A 10,023-nucleotide genomic window follows, 5' to 3' on the forward strand; every position below is an offset into this window, starting at 1 on the left:
TCACATTAATCCACATAAGTTAAAAATTGTGATTGGGGACCACAATATATTGTGTGTGAAGTTTTGCGGATTCACAAAAAAATAATATGATTTATATATTGCTTTAAAATAAAAATAACAATGTGTTTCCTAAAATTCGAAAATGGACAATCGAATTTTTAAAATTTGTGTGTATATGGACCATAATATACACGCGTTGCGAATATGTATTGTTCATTTAGTTATGAGCATACGTTGGCTAATGCAACAACCTAAATATACAATGTTGTACCTGGCATCCATCAGGTTAATGTTTTATATAAAATGCAGTATGTATCGCCCATATTGGTAATTATAAATAAAATGGTAATTATATGATACATATTGCTTATATGAAACTAAGACATTTCGCAGCATTTATTTTAGGTATAAAAATACATTTATTGAAGGAATTGATATATGCCAGTAAAATGGTGTATTTTTAATTTCTTTCAATAAAAAATATTGACATTATATAGAAATGAATTATAAAACTCTAAGCGGTGGATCACTCGGCTCATGGGTCGATGAAGAACGCAGCAAACTGTGCGTCATCGTGTGAACTGCAGGACACATGAACATCGACATTTTGAACGCATATCGCAGTCCATGCTGTTATGTACTTTAATTAATTTTATAGTGCTGCTTGGACTACATATGGTTGAGGGTTGTAAGACTATGCTAATTAAGTTGTTTATAAATTTTTATAAGCATATGGTATATTATTGGATAAAATAATAATTTTATTCATAATATTAAAAACTGTATATGAAAAACATTATCCTCACATTTGAATGTGAAAAACGAAGAGAAATATTTTCTTTTTCAATCAAATAATACTGAGAAATGTCTAGCATAAAAAATTGAATTATTTTTCATCTAGGATTGTCTCTTATTAATGATTCGGAAATAGAAAAAATTTGGTTATGTTATTTTCTTCGTTGGTTCGTTAATGGAAAATACTAAGCTACAAAAAATAATGGAAATTATTACAACGAATTTAATAAAATGTTTTATCATTATATATAAAGAATTAATAGCAATAAAAAGTTATATACAACCTCAACTCATATGGGACTACCCCCTGAATTTAAGCATATTAATTAGGGGAGGAAAAGAAACTAACAAGGATTTTCTTAGTAGCGGCGAGCGAAAAGAAAACAGTTCAGCACTAAGTCACTTTGTCTATATGGCAAATGTGAGATGCAGTGTATGGAGCGTCAATATTCTAGTATGAGAAATTAACGATTTAAGTCCTTCTTAAATGAGGCCATTTACCCATAGAGGGTGCCAGGCCCGTATAACGTTAATGATTACTAGATGATGTTTCCAAAGAGTCGTGTTGCTTGATAGTGCAGCACTAAGTGGGTGGTAAACTCCATCTAAAACTAAATATAACCATGAGACCGATAGTAAACAAGTACCGTGAGGGAAAGTTGAAAAGAACTCTGAATAGAGAGTTAAACAGTACGTGAAACTGCTTAGAGGTTAAGCCCGATGAACCTGAATATCCGTTATGGAAAATTCATCATTAAAATTGTAATATTTAAATAATATTATGAGGATAGTGTGCATTTTTTCCATATAAGGACATTGTAATCTATTAGCATATCCCAAATTTATCATAAAATATAACTTATAGTTTATTCAAATTAAAGTGCTTGCATTTTAACACAGAATAAATGTTATTAATTTGATAAAGTGCTGATAGATTTATATGATTACAGTGCGTTAATTTTTCGGAATTATATAATGGCATAATTATCATTGATTTTTATGTTTATTATATGCACTTGTATGATTAACAATGCGAAAGATTCAGGATACCTTCGGGACCCGTCTTGAAACACGGACCAAGGAGTCTAACATATGTGCAAGTTATTGGGATATAAACCTAATAGCGTAATTAACTTGACTACTAATGGGATTAGTTTTTTAACTATTTATAGCTAATTAACACAATCCCGGGGCGTTCTATATAGTTATGTATAATGTATATTTATATTATTTATGCCTCTAACTGGAACGTACCTTGAGCATATATGCTGTGACCCGAAAGATGGTGAACTATACTTGATCAGGTTGAAGTCAGGGGAAACCCTGATGGAAGACCGAAACAGTTCTGACGTGCAAATCGATTGTCAGAATTGAGTATAGGGGCGAAAGACCAATCGAACCATCTAGTAGCTGGTTCCTTCCGAAGTTTCCCTCAGGATAGCTGGTGCATTTTAATATTATATAAAATAATCTTATCTGGTAAAGCGAATGATTAGAGGCCTTAGGGTCGAAACGATCTTAACCTATTCTCAAACTTTAAATGGGTAAGAACCTTAACTTTCTTGATATGAAGTTCAAGGTTATGATATAATGTGCCCAGTGGGCCACTTTTGGTAAGCAGAACTGGCGCTGTGGGATGAACCAAACGTAATGTTACGGTGCCCAAATTAACAACTCATGCAGATACCATGAAAGGCGTTGGTTGCTTAAAACAGCAGGACGGTGATCATGGAAGTCGAAATCCGCTAAGGAGTGTGTAACAACTCACCTGCCGAAGCAACTAGCCCTTAAAATGGATGGCGCTTAAGTTGTATACCTATACATTACCGCTAAAGTAGATGATTTATATTACTTGTGATATAAATTTTGAAACTTTAGTGAGTAGGAAGGTACAATGGTATGCGTAGAAGTGTTTGGCGTAAGCCTGCATGGAGCTGCCATTGGTACAGATCTTGGTGGTAGTAGCAAATAATCGAATGAGACCTTGGAGGACTGAAGTGGAGAAGGGTTTCGTGTGAACAGTGGTTGATCACGAGTTAGTCGGTCCTAAGTTCAAGGCGAAAGCCGAAAATTTTCAAGTAAAACAAAAATGCCAAACTACATACAAAAAGCGAATATAATACACTTGAATAATTTTGAACGAAAGGGAATACGGTTCCAATTCCGTAACCTGTTGAGTATCCGTTTGTTATTAAATATGGGCCTCGTGCTCATCCTGGCAACAGGAACGACCATAAAGAAGCCGTCGAGAGATATCGGAAGAGTTTTCTTTTCTGTTTTATAGCCGTACTACCATGGAAGTCTTTCGCAGAGAGATATGGTAGATGGGCTAGAAGAGCATGACATATACTGTTGTGTCGATATTTTCTCCTCGGACCTTGAAAATTTATGGTGGGGACACGCAAACTTCTCAACAGGCCGTACCAATATCCGCAGCTGGTCTCCAAGGTGAAGAGTCTCTAGTCGATAGAATAATGTAGGTAAGGGAAGTCGGCAAATTAGATCCGTAACTTCGGGATAAGGATTGGCTCTGAAGATTGAGATAGTCGGGCTTGATTGGGAAACAATAACATGGTTTATGTGCTCGTTCTGGGTAAATAGAGTTTCTAGCATTTATGTTAGTTTCTTGTTCCCCGGATAGTTTAGTTACGTAGCCAATTGTGGAACTTTCTTGCTAAAATTTTTAAGAATACTATTTGGGTTAAACCAATTAGTTCTTATTAATTATAACGATTATCAATTAACAATCAATTCAGAACTGGCACGGACTTGGGGAATCCGACTGTCTAATTAAAACAAAGCATTGTGATGGCCCTAGCGGGTGTTGACACAATGTGATTTCTGCCCAGTGCTCTGAATGTCAAAGTGAAGAAATTCAAGTAAGCGCGGGTCAACGGCGGGAGTAACTATGACTCTCTTAAGGTAGCCAAATGCCTCGTCATCTAATTAGTGACGCGCATGAATGGATTAACGAGATTCCTACTGTCCCTATCTACTATCTAGCGAAACCACAGCCAAGGGAACGGGCTTGGAATAATTAGCGGGGAAAGAAGACCCTTTTGAGCTTGACTCTAATCTGGCAGTGTAAGGAGACATAAGAGGTGTAGAATAAGTGGGAGATATTAGACCTCGGTTTGGTATCGTCAATGAAATACCACTACTCTTATTGTTTCCTTACTTACTTGATTAAATGGAACGTGTATCATTTCCTAGCCATTATACGGATATATTTATTATATCTTATGGTATTGGGTTTTGATGCAAGCTTCTTGATCAAAGTATCACGAGTTTGTTATATAATCGCAAACAAATTCTTTAATAAAACGATGCATTTATGTATTTTTGATTTGAAAATTTGGTATAACTCCAATTACTCAGGTATGATCCAATTCAAGGACATTGCCAGGTAGGGAGTTTGACTGGGGCGGTACATCTCTCAAATAATAACGGAGGTGTCCCAAGGCCAGCTCAGTGCGGACAGAAACCACACATAGAGCAAAAGGGCAAATGCTGACTTGATCTCGGTGTTCAGTACACACAGGGACAGCAAAAGCTCGGCCTATCGATCCTTTTGGTTTAAAGAGTTTTTAACAAGAGGTGTCAGAAAAGTTACCATAGGGATAACTGGCTTGTGGCGGCCAAGCGTTCATAGCGACGTCGCTTTTTGATCCTTCGATGTCGGCTCTTCCTATCATTGTGAAGCAAAATTCACCAAGCGTTGGATTGTTCACCCATGCAAGGGAACGTGAGCTGGGTTTAGACCGTCGTGAGACAGGTTAGTTTTACCCTACTAATGACAAAACGTTGTTGCGACAGCATTCCTGCGTAGTACGAGAGGAACCGCAGGTACGGACCAATGGCACAATACTTGTTCGAGCGAACAGTGGTATGACGCTACGTCCGTTGGATTATGCCTGAACGCCTCTAAGGTCGTATCCGTGCTGGACTGCAATGATAAATAAGGGGCAATTTGCATTGTATGGCTTCTAAACCATTTAAAGTTTATAATTTACTTTATAAACGACAATGGATGTGATGCCAATGTAATTTGTAACATAGTAAATTGGGAGGATCTTCGATCACCTGATGCCGCGCTAGTTACATATAAAAGCATTATTTAATACAATGACAAAGCCTAGAATCAATTGTAAACGACTTTTGTAACAGGCAAGGTGTTGTAAGTGGTTGAGCAGCTGCCATACTGCGATCCACTGAAGCTTATCCTTTGCTTGATGATTCGAAATAAGTACACTAATGTACTTATTATTGTTGGTTCGTGAGGTTTAGCGCAGCGCACTAGCTATAGTATAGCGCCTGCCTGCCTCTCGGATCGATCCCGGTAGCCAAATGCATTGTCATCGAATTAGTGACGCGCGCATATGAGATTGTCCCTATCTACTAATAATATAGAATTAAAGACTTTACAAAATTCTATCAAGTTGCCAAATATGAAATTGTCCCCATCTACTAATGATATAGAATTAAAGACTTTACAAAATTCTATCAAGTTGCAAATGCATTGTCATCGATTTAGTGACGCGCGCATATGAAATTGTCCCTATCTACTAATAATATAGAATTAAAGACTTTACAAAATTCTATCAAGTTGCCAAATATGAAATGTCCCCATCTACTAATGATATAGAATTAAAGACTTTACAAAATTCTATCAAGTTGCCAAATGCATTGTCATCGATTTAGTGACGCGCGCATATGAAATTGTCCCTATCTACTAATAATATAGAATTAAAGACTTTACAAAATTCTATCAAGTTGCCAAATATGAAATTGTCCCCATCTACTAATGATATAGAATTAAAGACTTTACAAAATTCTATCAAGTTGCCAAATGCATTGTCATCGATTTAGTGACGCGCGCATATGAAATTGTCCCTATCTACTAATAATATAGAATTAAAGACTACAAAATTCTATCAAGTTGCCAAATATGAAATTGTCCCCATCTACTAATGATATAGAATTAAAGACTTTACAAAATTCTATCAAGTTGCAAATGCATTGTCATCGATTTAGTGACGCGCGCATATGAAATTGTCCCTATCTACTAATAATATAGAATTAAAGACTTTACAAAATTCTATCAAGTTGCCAAATATGAAATTGTCCCCATCTACTAATGATATAGAATTAAAGACTTTACAAAATTCTATCAAGTTGCAAATGCATTGTCATCGATTTAGTGACGCGCGCATATGAAATTGTCCCTATCTACTAATAATATAGAATTAAAGACTTTACAAAATTCTATCAAGTTGCCAAATATGAAATTGTCCCCATCTACTAATGATATAGAATTAAAGACTTTACAAAATTCTATCAAGTTGCCAAATGCATTGTCATCGATTTAGTGACGCGCGCATATGAAATTGTCCCTATCTACTAATAATATAGAATTAAAGACTTTACAAAATTCTATCAAGTTGCCAAATATGAAATTGTCCCCATCTACTAATGATATAGAATTAAAGACTTTAAAAAATTCTATCAAGTTGCCAAATGACTCGTCATCAATTTAGTGACGCATATGAAATTGTCCCATCTACTAATGATAGAGTTAAAGACTTTGAAAAATTCTATCAAGTTGCCAAATACCTCGTCATCAATTTAGTGACATTGTCCTTATCTTGTAATAGAAATGAAAACTTTATTATGACTAAAGGAGAAATATATGAAATAATCGTATATACTTTTAGTATACGAAAGAAACCCCAATACTATAGGTATATTAAATATAAAACATATGAAAATGAATATTTATCACATGAATACAGACAAAATATAAGTATATTAAATAATATACATATGAAAATAAATATTATATAATATAATAATATATAATATAATAATAATAATATTATAATATATATTATTATTATAATATAATTATATATTAATAAAGGAAATAATGATGAAATATTTATATTTTCTATTAGTATTATAGAGAAAACCCATACACGTGAAAGGTTATAGTAGTGTAAGCGACGCTTTTATCGACAGAGGGTTCAAAAACTACTATAGGTAGGCAGTGGTTGCCGACCACTCGTATTGTTCGAAACTTATGTATTTATATGATTTCGACAATAATATATGGAAATTAAATATTAAACATATGGAAATGAATATTTATCGTATGGATAAATGAAGAAATGATAAAATATTCCTATATTCTCTTGGAAATATAGGAATAATCCATATACGTGAAAGGTTATAGTAGTGTAAGCGACGCTTTTATCGACAGAGGGTTCAAAAACTACTATAGGTAGGCAGTGGTTGCCGACCTCTCGTATTGTTCGAAACTTATGTATTTATATGATTTCGACAATAATATATGGAAATTAAATATTAAACATATGGAAATGAACATTTATCGTATGGATAAATGAAAAAATGATAAAATATTCCTATATTCTCTTGGAAATATAGGAATAATCCATATACGTGAAAGGTTATAGTAGTGTAAGCGACCCTTTTATCGACAGAGGGTTCAAAAACTACTATAGGTAGGCAGTGGTTGCCGACCTCTCGTATTGTTCGAAACTTATGTATTTATATGATTTCGACAATAATATATGGAAATTAAATATTAAACATATGGAAATGAATATTTATCGTATGGATAAATGAAGAAATGATAAAATATTCCTATATTCTCTTGGAAATATAGGAATAATCCATATACGTGAAAGGTTATAGTAGTGTAAGCGACCCTTTTATCGACAGAGGGTTCAAAAACTACTATAGGTAGGCAGTGGTTGCCGACCTCTCGTATTGTTCGAAACTTATGTATTTATATGATTTCGACAATAATATATGGAAATTAAATATTAAACATATGGAAATGAACATTTATCGTATGGATAAATGAAAAATGATAAAATATTCCTATATTCTCTTGGAAATATAGGAATAATCCATATACGTGAAAGGTTATAGTAGTGTAAGCGACCCTTTTATCGACAGAGGGTTCAAAAACTACTATAGGTAGGCAGTGGTTGCCGACCTCTCGTATTGTTCGAAACTTATGTATTTATATGATTTCGACAATAATATATGGAAATTAAATATTAAACATATGGAAATGAACATTTATCGTATGGATAAATGAAAAATGATAAAATATTCCTATATTCTCTTGGAAATATAGGAATAATCCATATACGTGAAAGGTTATAGTAGTGTAAGCGACCCTTTTATCGACAGAGGGTTCAAAAACTACTATAGGTAGGCAGTGGTTGCCGACCTCTCGTATTGTTCGAAACTTATGTATTTATATGATTTCGACAATAATATATGGAAATTAAATATTAAACATATGGAAATGAATATTTATCGTATGGATAAATGAAAAATGATAAAATATTCCTATATTCTCTTGGAAATATAGGAATAATCCATATACGTGAAAGGTTATAGTAGTGTAAGCGACCCTTTTATCGACAGAGGGTTCAAAAACTACTATAGGTAGGCAGTGGTTGCCGACCTCTCGTATTGTTCGAAACTTATGTATTTATATGATTTCGACAATAATATATGGAAATTAAATATTAAACATATGGAAATGAACATTTATCGTATGGATAAATGAAAAAATGATAAAATATTCCTATATTCTCTTGGAAATATAGGAATAATCCATATACGTGAAAGGTTATAGTAGTGTAAGCGACCCTTTTATCGACAGAGGGTTCAAAAACTACTATAGGTAGGCAGTGGTTGCCGACCTCTCGTATTGTTCGAAACTTATGTATTTATATGATTTCGACAATAATATATGGAAATTAAATATTAAACATATGGAAATGAATATTTATCGTATGGATAAATGAAGAAATGATAAAATATTCCTATATTCTCTTGGAAATATAGGAATAATCCATATACATGAAAGGTTATAGTAGTGTAAGCGACCCTTTTATCGACAGAGGGTTCAAAAACTACTATAGGTAGGCAGTGGTTGCCGACCTCTCGTATTGTTCGAAACTTATGTATTTATATGATTTCGACAATAATATATGGAAATTAAATATTAAACATATGGAAATGAATATTTATCGTATGGATAAATGAAGAAATGATAAAATATTCCTATATTCTCTTGGAAATATAGGAATAATCCATATACGTGAAAGGTTATAGTAGTGTAAGCGACCCTTTTATCGACAGAGGGTTCAAAAACTACTATAGGTAGGCAGTGGTTGCCGACCACTCGTATTGTTCGAAACTTATGTATTTATATGATTTCGACAATAATATATGGAAATTAAATATTAAACATATGGAAATGAATATTTATCATATGAATAATGGAAAAATATATTTAATTATATATGAATAAAGGAAATATCAATATAATATTACTGTATTCTCTTAATATATAAGAGAATATCCTATATGTTGGATGGCAAACAGAATTGAAAATACCCGCTTTGAGGACAGCGGGTTCAAAAACTACTATAGGTAGGCAGTGGTTGCCGACCTCTCGTATTACATTGGTTACTTACAAATAAAGTATATTATTTTCCGTACAAATTTGTTTCTCAGTTCTTATGAACATTGGGACTTGGCTCCGCGGTTAATAGGAATATACGCCCTTAGATAATATCGTTGAAACAAAAGTCAAGTTTCTATTATACATAGAATAACAAATCGTTTCCATATATTATCGTTAATTTTTGGATGCAGGCAAATATATTATTATTTATTACCTGTCATAAAGTTGGAAGTGTTTATATCGTTACCCGCGGTATAATAAAATTTTTGGAAAATTACAAATTTTATATATAAATCATCATATGCGCTCGGTTTTATGTTATATATTACCAGAGAGTTATATGGAAAAAGATAAATTTTAAATTTATCATCAAAATGCAAATGATTTAGCTCAATATTTATATTGGTTAAACAAAAATTGTACATGTGTGGATACAATAATTATGTATGTTGGAAACAAAATGATATTTTAGAATGAAATATGTATAATATAAATAAAAAATTATGGAAATATATATATATATAAACAAGAATGGAATTTACGAATACGAATACGAATGCTATATAAAAATGGCCGTAATCGAATTAAAATAGATTTAAAAACCCAAAGGCAAATTTTATAATAAGAAATGGAATTATATAAAATGGAAATCTATAATATTTATATTACTTATTTCAATTCAAAAAATATGAATGAAATATGAAAAAAGAAACATT

General features: G+C 32.8%; 2 non-coding genes across 2 annotated transcripts; both read left to right on the forward strand.

The window, feature by feature from the left end:
* Positions 1–510: 510 nt before the first annotated feature.
* Positions 511–689, forward strand: LOC122625752. The gene has a single exon (XR_006326656.1). It is a non-coding gene; the product is annotated as a 5.8S ribosomal RNA (ribosomal RNA).
* A 386-nt stretch (positions 690–1,075) lies between these two features.
* Positions 1,076–5,036, forward strand: LOC122625753. The gene has a single exon (XR_006326657.1). It is a non-coding gene; the product is annotated as a large subunit ribosomal RNA (ribosomal RNA).
* Positions 5,037–10,023: the final 4,987 nt, after the last annotated feature.

This window comes from Drosophila teissieri, unplaced genomic scaffold, assembly GCF_016746235.2.
Source record: "Drosophila teissieri strain GT53w unplaced genomic scaffold, Prin_Dtei_1.1 Segkk67_quiver_pilon_scaf, whole genome shotgun sequence".
Classification (NCBI taxonomy): domain Eukaryota; kingdom Metazoa; phylum Arthropoda; class Insecta; order Diptera; family Drosophilidae; genus Drosophila; species Drosophila teissieri.